Source organism: Pinus tabuliformis, chromosome 1_1 (assembly GCF_031772625.1).
Source record: "Pinus tabuliformis cultivar Carrire ecotype Pingquan chromosome 1_1, CPIR1, whole genome shotgun sequence".
Taxonomy (NCBI): domain Eukaryota; kingdom Viridiplantae; phylum Streptophyta; class Pinopsida; order Pinales; family Pinaceae; genus Pinus; species Pinus tabuliformis.
The window spans coordinates 649968267-649978331 of NC_142297.1; the positions used below are offsets into that span (position 1 = coordinate 649968267).

The 10065-nt window shown below is 33.5% G+C and overlaps 1 pseudogene; it reads right to left on the minus strand.

The window, feature by feature from the left end:
• Positions 1-247: 247 nt before the first annotated feature.
• On the minus strand, positions 248-9607 carry LOC149215068 (protein CHROMATIN REMODELING 20 pseudogene; annotated as a pseudogene).
• Positions 9608-10065: the final 458 nt, after the last annotated feature.

Consider the following 10065-nt stretch of genomic DNA (forward strand, 5'->3'; position numbering starts at 1 on the left):
TAAAAAATCTTTAGAGGGGAACATGAACTACTTGCTATTGCCTCATTTGACCAAGTGTTCCTAACTAATCTCTTTACCACAATCATCATGTGTAACTTTATTAGGGAGCTTCACTTCACTATGAAGCATGGGATTTGCATGACTATTATTATTACATTTCTAATTCATATTCGGACAATGTCATTGTTGTGCCATCTCTACTCCATAGGATGAACTATGTTATTAGATTTCTAGTTTATGCTCTATACTATAACTTTGTCACCACTATTGAAATTTTGGTCATAACAGGATTCCTTTTACTCAAATCTGTCATTATGGCTTGTCCCAGATTTAAGTCATAATTTCTAGTGTTTTTTTCAACATGTTGATTTGTTAGTTGGAACAACTTAACATTAGAGCTTTCCATGGAATACTTGATATTTTTTAATTCCATGAACTTTTAAAATTTTCCCCATGCCATATCTTACTCTTATTTGGAAATTCTTTCATCTTGATTCCCATGGAGAATAGTCTCATGTTCATGATAATTGGAAATCCAACTTGAAATGATCTTTAAGTGACACATTCATAAAACGAGATAGTTTGGTGACGAACTGGGCATATCAACTGATGTATTTTCATTATAATTAATCGATGCTTCTGTTGCATTCTCTAGATGTGTCTTTCTCTCCATCGAAATTATTGGCAACATTGTCATTACCGTTAAGATTGAATAGAAGTAAAACTGGTACTTTAGTCATGGAATTGTGAACTTGTTGGTTATCTATAACTCCTATTGCAAGACCCTCCTTGGCTACCTGTTACTTATAATTTTTTTCCTCCATTTTTCCATAAATATCCAATAAATAAGCATAAACAAGATTTTGCTATCCAAATATTCACACAAGAAAAAGAGCATGAAGATCATGTGTTGGATTCCAGGAACCATCAGTAATTATGACCTGATTAATTGTTGTAAGATTTATACCCAATGATCCATCTCTAGTTGATATTAAAACACAACAAACCTTTTTTATTTGAAGGATTACTAATTTTTTCTACTATATTTTTCCTTTGGGTGACACTAGTGTGTCCATGAATATTACACCATGTTAAAAAATGAAAAATGTGGAGGAAAGTGATCTTCTCAATATTATAAAAAATTAAATAGATTACATTGGAGACAACAATAATTAATGATTGAACAGGAACTCAAGTGTAACTCAACTAAACTGGACTAAATTAAAAATCACTATGACATCTAGATTGAGCTTTACGATGCCTATTAGGTGGTTGGAATTAGTTTCTCCAACAGTCCCCCCTAATTACAACTATAAGAAAAATATAAATTAAGATACCTGATGGTTTAAGTCTCAACCAGGCTTACAATTTTGACATGAGATGGATTTCCTTTTTTCTTTTTCCAAATCCTATATCCTCTATCTTTTTTTAACCTTTTTTTGTTGTAGGTTTCAAAATTCAAATTCTTCATTTGCTGGTGAAAATCTTCCATTGTTCTAGGATATTTAAGCATGTCCTCAATTTCTTCCAAAATTTACTTGTATGTGGACTGCTATAACATGTCATTTTCTGTACTATGCTTTTGATATTAAATATTCTTCTCATCAATTTTCTGCAACATAAGAAGAGAATAGAATTGTGTCCCTTCAAAACTCCAAAATATGGAAATTTCATTCTTGTTTTCATTATCTATGCTATCTTCAACATTCATTTCTACAACATTTATGCATATTTTATCATAACATGGTATTACAAGCCATGCTTCAAGGAATGTTAATTCTTCCAATTTTGTTGCTTCATCCTAATTGGTGACTTATGGACATTCAAAATCAAGGTTAAGTTTACAAATATGTGTAGAACCAGATTGATTTTGTTCTTTCTGCTCTGTAATGATAGCTTTCTATTGTTGTGCTTCCTTGTTTTCCTTTTCTACTTCCACTTCTTTACTAAACTGTGTTGCTGCAAACAAGTTGTCTTCCACTTGGTTTTTAGACTCAAGTGGGCTTCTCTCACCAGATAACATCATCTCAATATGATTCTTTTGTTGTGTCATTTTCAACCACACCTCCGGCTAATTGTTCTTCATCAAAACTAGCATTAGTGATTTTAATTATTGAATTTATCATACCAATGGATACTCCAATGACATTTTCATTGTCATGAGAAAGACCTGTCACTGGAATCACTTGATTTTTATCCACTTGTGTCTATGCACAGTGAGATTTAGGAACATATATGTGCTCTTTTTCAACTTCTTTAGCAAATTCTTCACAATAATTATCAACTTTTGTCTGATCATAGTGCCATTCAAAATAATTTATGTGATATTTCTCTGCTTTTGGTAACAAACCATCATCAGTGTCATCCACTTTCAAGTGGCATTTACCAAACTCTTCATATTCAACTTGATTACTATCCCTTACACCAAAACTCATCTTAAGGATATCCTAGGCTTTCTTGGTTGTTCTTACATCTGCAATGAGGGGAAGGATGTTGTTATCTACACATTCTTTTATGCATTTCAATATGAAGGAATTCTTTTACCTTTTGTCTTCCAACCTTTCAAAGTGACCCGAAACAATTCTTGTTGTTGCTTCAACTTTCTCAACCTCTTCGTTTTTTCCATAGCTACCTAGCCTATGCATCACATATAGGTTGAACATTCTTGATAATGATTTCCACTTAAAAAATAAAATAAAATAAAATAAAATAAAATAAATAATTGTTTCTCTTACGAATCACTACAGCTTACCCCTCTAGATTTGAATTAAAAGTCATAACTAACTCTCAAATTTATTTTCAAATTTTAATTGAACTAAAATTTTTGTTCAGGGTTCAACTTATGACAAAGGAGGGTCAATAAGATGATTGGAATTTTTTTCTTAAATAAAGAATATGCTCATGGATATCCACATGCTCATGGATATGAAAATAATTGAGCCATTCAAGTATGCCAATTCAAATTTACTTTCCCCCCTTTTCAAAAACACATGCCATTAAAATGGAATTTCACACCAATAAGATGAAGTTGACTTTTATCATAAGCCCATTTCATAAGAACCAATGCACATTACATAACTACATTTCATAAAATTTTGACCTCACGATATCTCATAAGGAAAGAGGGCTACAATTTACCTTCGCGGCCTTCCCAACATTTGAACGATCTCTGGCGGGTTCTCTTCGCTTGAGATTTCGAGGGGAAAAATGTTCACTCACGGTTCCAATTTCGTGCCGGATTTTAACTTTGAAAAATTCTCACTTTTGATCTTTAACGAGGAGAAATTATGGCTAACCCACTTGTGGACATTGTTATGTTTCTCCATGGGAATTAAAGAAAAAACAAAAATTTACATAAACTTTAATTGGGCGTTATAATGTTGCTGCTTAGCAGAAGTCAATGCAAACTTCCAACTACTTCTTGCCATTTAATGAATTTTTAGTAGTGGTCTTTCTTGCAACAGGAATGATGAATTTTTAAAATAGAAGAGGCTTCTCATGCTCTTTTCTCTTCTAGCATGAATGGGATGCGATCTTGTTAAAAATCTAGAGGTTACTTTTCTTTCACTTTTGTTAGGCATTGCCAGTTTTCTCATGCATTCTCCGCTAATTTTACAAAGAATATTATGCAGGCTCACCCGCTTCTCTCGACTATTCTTAAAGTGTCTTATGGAGACCCAAGTCTGATACCATGTTAAGAACTGGAAAAAATGGAGAAAATACTCTTCTCAATATTATCAATATTTAAATAGATTACTTAGAAAACAATAATAATTAATGACTAAACTAGAACTCAAGTGTAACTCAATCCAACTAGTCTAAATTAGTCTAAATTCAAATTGACTTTAACACCTTGACACGTTGATTGAATTTTATGACCCCTAGAAAGTGGTTGGAATTAATTTCTCCAACATACCATTCTTTACCTTGCCTCTAGTATTGATCTTTCTTTCCAACCCAAGGTAAGTTTGTGAGGAATGACTCAATAAGATCTAATGTACTTATCCCTTGGCTGAAAACCAATGCCCTATCATCTTAATCAAAGTTTAGGGCCCAAAGATCTAGCAACAATACCATCTTACCACTATAATCATGTTTTTCAAAAGATTTATCTCGAATAATGTTCTCCCGTCACTTATGAACTTGCAGGGGCAGCTCTTCAAAATCATTATCTTTGTATTTTATTTTTCAATCCACTCTACCTTTCATCTTATCTCCATTTAAGAAGTCATGATTAACAAAGAACATAGTTGAAACTCAAAACTTGTTCCTTTCATCACTAAACATTGCAATTTATAGACATATTTAGCTAGAGATGAGCAATAATTGCACTGAATGATATTTATTATCTACTGATTACGTTGATTGCTGGACAATGATCAATGCGTCTGAAGAGTGAGCAGTGTCATTCATGATTAATATCTGACACCTCCCCTTAATCAAGACCTACATGTTAACTTGTGTGTTGGTCTAAGTCTCAGCTAATCTTACAACATAATTTGGATTTTCTACAACGCATAACTTACTTCTACACATTTCAAATTTAGCCTTTCCAAGAGGCTTTGTGAATATGTCAACCACATTTTCATTTGTATTACAACATGATAAGTCAATTTCTTTTGATTGCACTTTTTCTCCTACAAAATGATGTTGTGTGTCAATGTGTTTTGTCCTTGCACGATATATAGGATTGTTTGCCAGTTTGATAGTCCTTTGATTGTCACATACGATTACTGTAGGTGCTTATTGTGTTTCTCCAACATCTTCAAGTATCCTTCTAAGCCATATTGCTTCATAGGTAGTATTGCATAATACTTTATACTCAGCTTCAGTGAATGGCAAGGAAACAGTTGGATATTTCTTATTGCTCCACGATATTGGTCATGAACTGATATCGAACAAGTATTGAGTAGTAAGATTCCTATCACCAAGATTTCTAGCCTAGTTAGAATGAGAATAACCTAACAACTAAACATCAAATTCATCAATATACATAATACCAAATTAAGTGTTCCTTTTAGATATCGAAAGACTTTATTTGCTGCTTTTGAGTGGCTTTCACAAGGCTTAGCCATGAACTGATAAGTATGCTGACATAATATGATATATTTGGCCTGGTAGTGGTGAGATAGTTCAGACTTCCCACCAGTTGACGATACAACGTTCCATTCACCTCTTTGGTTCCATCATTACTGCACAATTTGACATTCTGTTCTAAAGGAGTAGATATTTCCTTACATTCAATCAAATTGAACCTTTCAAGGATTTCCCTTGTATATTTGCTTTGTGTGATTAATGTCTTACCAGATTCCCTCCAAAATTCAAGACCTAAACAATAATGCAATTCACCAAGATCCTCCATCTCAAATAGATGTGACAACTAAATTTTAATGTCTTCAATAAACTTGCATGCATTTCCTATTATGATAAGATCATCAACATATATAGATATTAAAGCAACATTCCCACCTTCATCTTCCTTGATGTACAAGTTAGGATCATTTTTGCTTCTCATAAAACCTTTCTTATAAAAGAAAGGATCAATTTTCACATACCAAGATCTTGGTGCTTGTTTCAAAACATATAAAGATTTCTCTAACTTGCAAGCCACATGCTCCTGTCCATGTTTTACAAACCCTTCAGGCTGAACCAAATAAACTTCTTCTTTTAACTCACCATTCAAAAATGCATATTTGACATCTAACTAATGCATTTTCCAATTATATTTTGTCGCTAATGCAATCATGATTCTAATTGTGTTCAATTTAGCTACAAGTGCAAAAGTATCTTCATAATCATTTCCCTCCTTTTGTGAATATCCTTTTGCAACCAATCTAGCTTTATGCTTATCAATATTTCCATCAACATGAAACTTGGATTTATACAGCAATTTGCATCTTATGGGAGCTTTATTTTTATGAAATTATGTTAATTTCCATGTGTGATTCTTCATTATAGAGTCAGATTCTTCATTCATTGAATCTCTCCATTCTTCATATTCTTTAGCTTCCTCATAGCTTGCAGGTTATACAAAATTCATAACAAGAGACATTAATGCATAATCTTTATACCTTATAGGTACCTAACTTTGACATGATGACCTTCTTGGATTTTTAATTCTTTCATGTTTCTTTCTACTTTGAGGAGTCTCCTCTCCTCTTCTTGGAGTGTCATGATTGCTTGATACACCTTTCTCTTGAACTTGTACCTATTCTTGTGCTTGTTCTTGTTCTTGTTCAGCACTTGTATCTAATTTGATGTAATCATGAGTATCATTCTTTTTATCACCTTCATTTTCATTCTTATGAAACACCACATCCCTACTTGCAAGCAATCTATGAGTATTGGGGTCAAACAACTTGTATGCTTTCTGATAATCACAATAACCAATAAATATGCACTTAATTGACTTTGCATCAAGTTTTCTTCTTTCATCTTTTGGAATATGAGCAAATGCCTTGCAACCAAAAACTCTTAAATGACTCACTTTTGGTTTGTACCCATAAAATGCTTCAAAAGGTGTTTTAAGCTCTAAAATTTTGGTTGGACTCCTATTTTAAATAAACAACAATATTAATAGATTCAGCCCAAAAACCATTAGAAATATTTTTACCTTGAAGCATACTACATGTAGATTCAACTAATGTTCTGTTTTTTGTCTCAACAACTCCATTTTGCTGAGGTGTATGTGGTATTGTAAATTATTGTAGAATCCCATTGCTTTTACAATATTGATTAAATTCTCTTGATTTATATTCTCCCCCTGATCAGATCACAAAATTTCGTTGCAATTGCCAGTTTTTTTTCCACCATACTCTTAAACTCTTTAAAGTACTAAAATACATTACTCTTCGTTCTTATGAAATAAACCCATGTAGATCTAGATCTATCATCCAAAAAAATAAGAAAATACCATGCTCCAACAATAGATCTAGTTTTCATAGATCTACATACATCAATATGAATTAATTCAAGTATCTCCCTTTGCCTTTTTTATTTATGTATAGGATATTCCTCCCTATGTTTCTTGCCAATTAGACATGCTTCACGTTCAACATGATCATTCTTCATGCGAGGAAGACCTTCAACCATTATCTTCCTTTGAAGTAGCATTAAATCATTGTGATTTAGATGTCCATACCTTTGATGCCATAACTCTACTGTTGATATTGTTGTAGATTCCAACATTGAATGACTTTTCCTGGTCACATCCAACTTATACAAGCCTCCAACTTTGGTACTTGTGGCAATAACCTTGTAGTGATCTTGAATGTATTTCACTACGCACTATGACTTAAAAAATTCCACCTTCAAATCTTGGTCAGCAGTAACAGAAACAGAAATTAAATTCATTTTGATACCAAGAACATATATCACATTATGGATCTCTCTCTCTCTTGCCCATTAGGCAAATTCACACCTATTACTCCATAACGTTGAACTTTAAGTGATCTATTATCTCCTAGATAAACATATGTTCCATCAATGTTTTCATAATATTCATCAAACCACTCCTTATTACAAGACATATGGAGTGATGCACTAGAATCAATGAACCAATCATTCATATCATCATTTTCCACAGAAAATGCAACACAAGAAATAAACAATTTAAGGTTTTTTTGAGGTGGCTTTGTCCACAAAATTTCCATTATGCCTTCTGTTTCTTTGCATAGAATCATTATATTTCCTTTTATAGCAATCTTTAGAATGATGTGGGGGTTTGCCATAATAATAGTAATCATCATTTCTCTTATCATTTATCAAAAACTTAGGCTGTGTCATACCTTTCTGTTTTTCTTGAAACTTGCCTCCTTTGTTACTATCCCATGGCTTTCCTCTGTATGGATGTTTGCCCTTGGCTACCAACACCAAATCTGAACTACTAGAGCCCAAATTAAAGCTATTCATCCTCTCGTCCTCTTGTAGAAAAATTCCTGTCAATTCATCAAATGTAGGGGGCTTTTCTCTAGCTCAAAGACTTGAAACAAAAATTTGATAATCTTGCACTAAGCCATTTAATGTAATGGTGACTAAGTAAGTACTAGACACCTTTTCACCAATATCTCCTAACTTATCACTTAAATCTTTGACATGCGATATGAAATTGCTTATATTTTCATTTGCTTCCATTTTTAGAGATAAAAGCTTAGCCTTCAAAAACAAGATCCTGGCAGCTTCATTCACACAGCAACACTATTTCAAGTTTGAGGAAATTGATTTTCTCTGTACTGATTCACTAATCTTCCCAGGCATCTTTCACAAATTTGCAACACCCGTGAATCTTCAATCAAAGGAGAACACATGCTTCAACCCTCACAAAACTTGTTCCTTTCACTACTAAACATTACAATTTATAGACACCTTTAGCTACACATGAGCAATAACTGCACCTAATAATATTTATTATCTACTCGCTACAATAACTGCAACTAATGATATTTATTATCTACTGACTAAGCTAAATGCTGAACAGTGATTAATACCTGACAATCTTTATACAAAATGAAATTCTCGTGTTGAGAGTCTCTGCCCTTTTTGGCTATTTGCAGTAACCCTAAATGATTCCAAATGTGGGCTAAATAATGAACAAGCATTTCCTATGTGCCCCTTTTACACAATCTTTTCACTCTTCATAAACCCATGTATTTCTAGGAATCCGATGTATAACTGCCACTGTAATGGAGAAAGATGTGTAGATATCACATATACACATTTTGGAGGAAGTTCACTTTTCATCAGATTCAAGCCCATAGGTTGTACAATGTCTTTTAGCTTTTCATATATGACATGTGATCTTTGATTCATTATTTTCACATCAACTGCAACTGAATTAGCATGCTGCCCATTTTCTATGGGATTTTGGGAACGGTTTCTGAACTCTGGTTGTTTTCGAAAGAATCCTTATCTTACAAAGTCTACCATACAATAATATTCCATCAAATTATTTCAAATTATTTTGTAAAGGAGAACCTGTCAATGCAATTCGGCTTTGAGATTTCACTTGTTTTAATGCTTGTCTTATATCAGCCTTTGTGTTTTTTAATCATGTGTGCCTCAGCACAAATGAATAAATCAGTACGACTTTGCAAAGCGTCACAAATATCATCTGCCACATCCTTGTCTTTCACATATTTCCTAAAGATAAGTTTTAAAATGCTGCATAGCCTATCAGTAGAATTCCACCTTTTTCCCTCCATTTTGTTAATAACCCTTCTCTCTTTGTGTTCTCCCTGGAAGCGTCCTCAAACATAAAAACTGGTAAAGGGTCTAAATCAAAAGGTAGCCATTTGGAAAACTGTCTCGAGTAATGTAGTACATTCACTGGTGTTACGATAAGGGCAGTGTTCAAACCTAGATCCAAGGACTGCGTAATAGTATATAGAAAAGTAATAACCTGCAACGTCTTCCCATGTCCCATACTGTGGGCCAAAATGCAACCAACACTGTTGTCTCCGGACCTGATCTTGCTTACTGATTGAATACAGTTTTCCCACATGAAGTGTATGCCAGCAATCTGGTGAGGTTTCAAGATACATAAGATAGATGGAGATATTCTGATTTCTGCTTCATCTTTTACCAACACCCAAAGCAGGAATTTTGTCATCTGGAGATGCAGAATAGCTATCACAAGCCGACTGAGAGTGGCTTGCTATCTTTACAACCTTATTATAGTAGTCATATTCTAGTGAAGCTTAGCAGATTATGGTCACAGCAAAAGCAGCGCCATTGTGAGTTAGTTATAATTTTCTTTTTTCTTGCTCTCACAAAACACTTTTTCACATAAGAGTCACAGTAGATTAGCGAACCTCCTTTCCCACACCAATAGAAAAAATATTCTGAAACATCAAGATCTTTGTCAAACGAGGCGCTCCTAGAACAATATTTGCACTCTTCATATATTATAAATCGAAGCGAACCTCCTTTCCCACACCGATAGAAAAATTATTCTGAAACATCAAGATTTTGTCAAAGGAGGCGCTCCTAGAACAATTTTTGCACTCTTTACATATTATAAATCCAAGAAATGGAAGGTGAATCACTTAACGTTATTCAACCCAACCC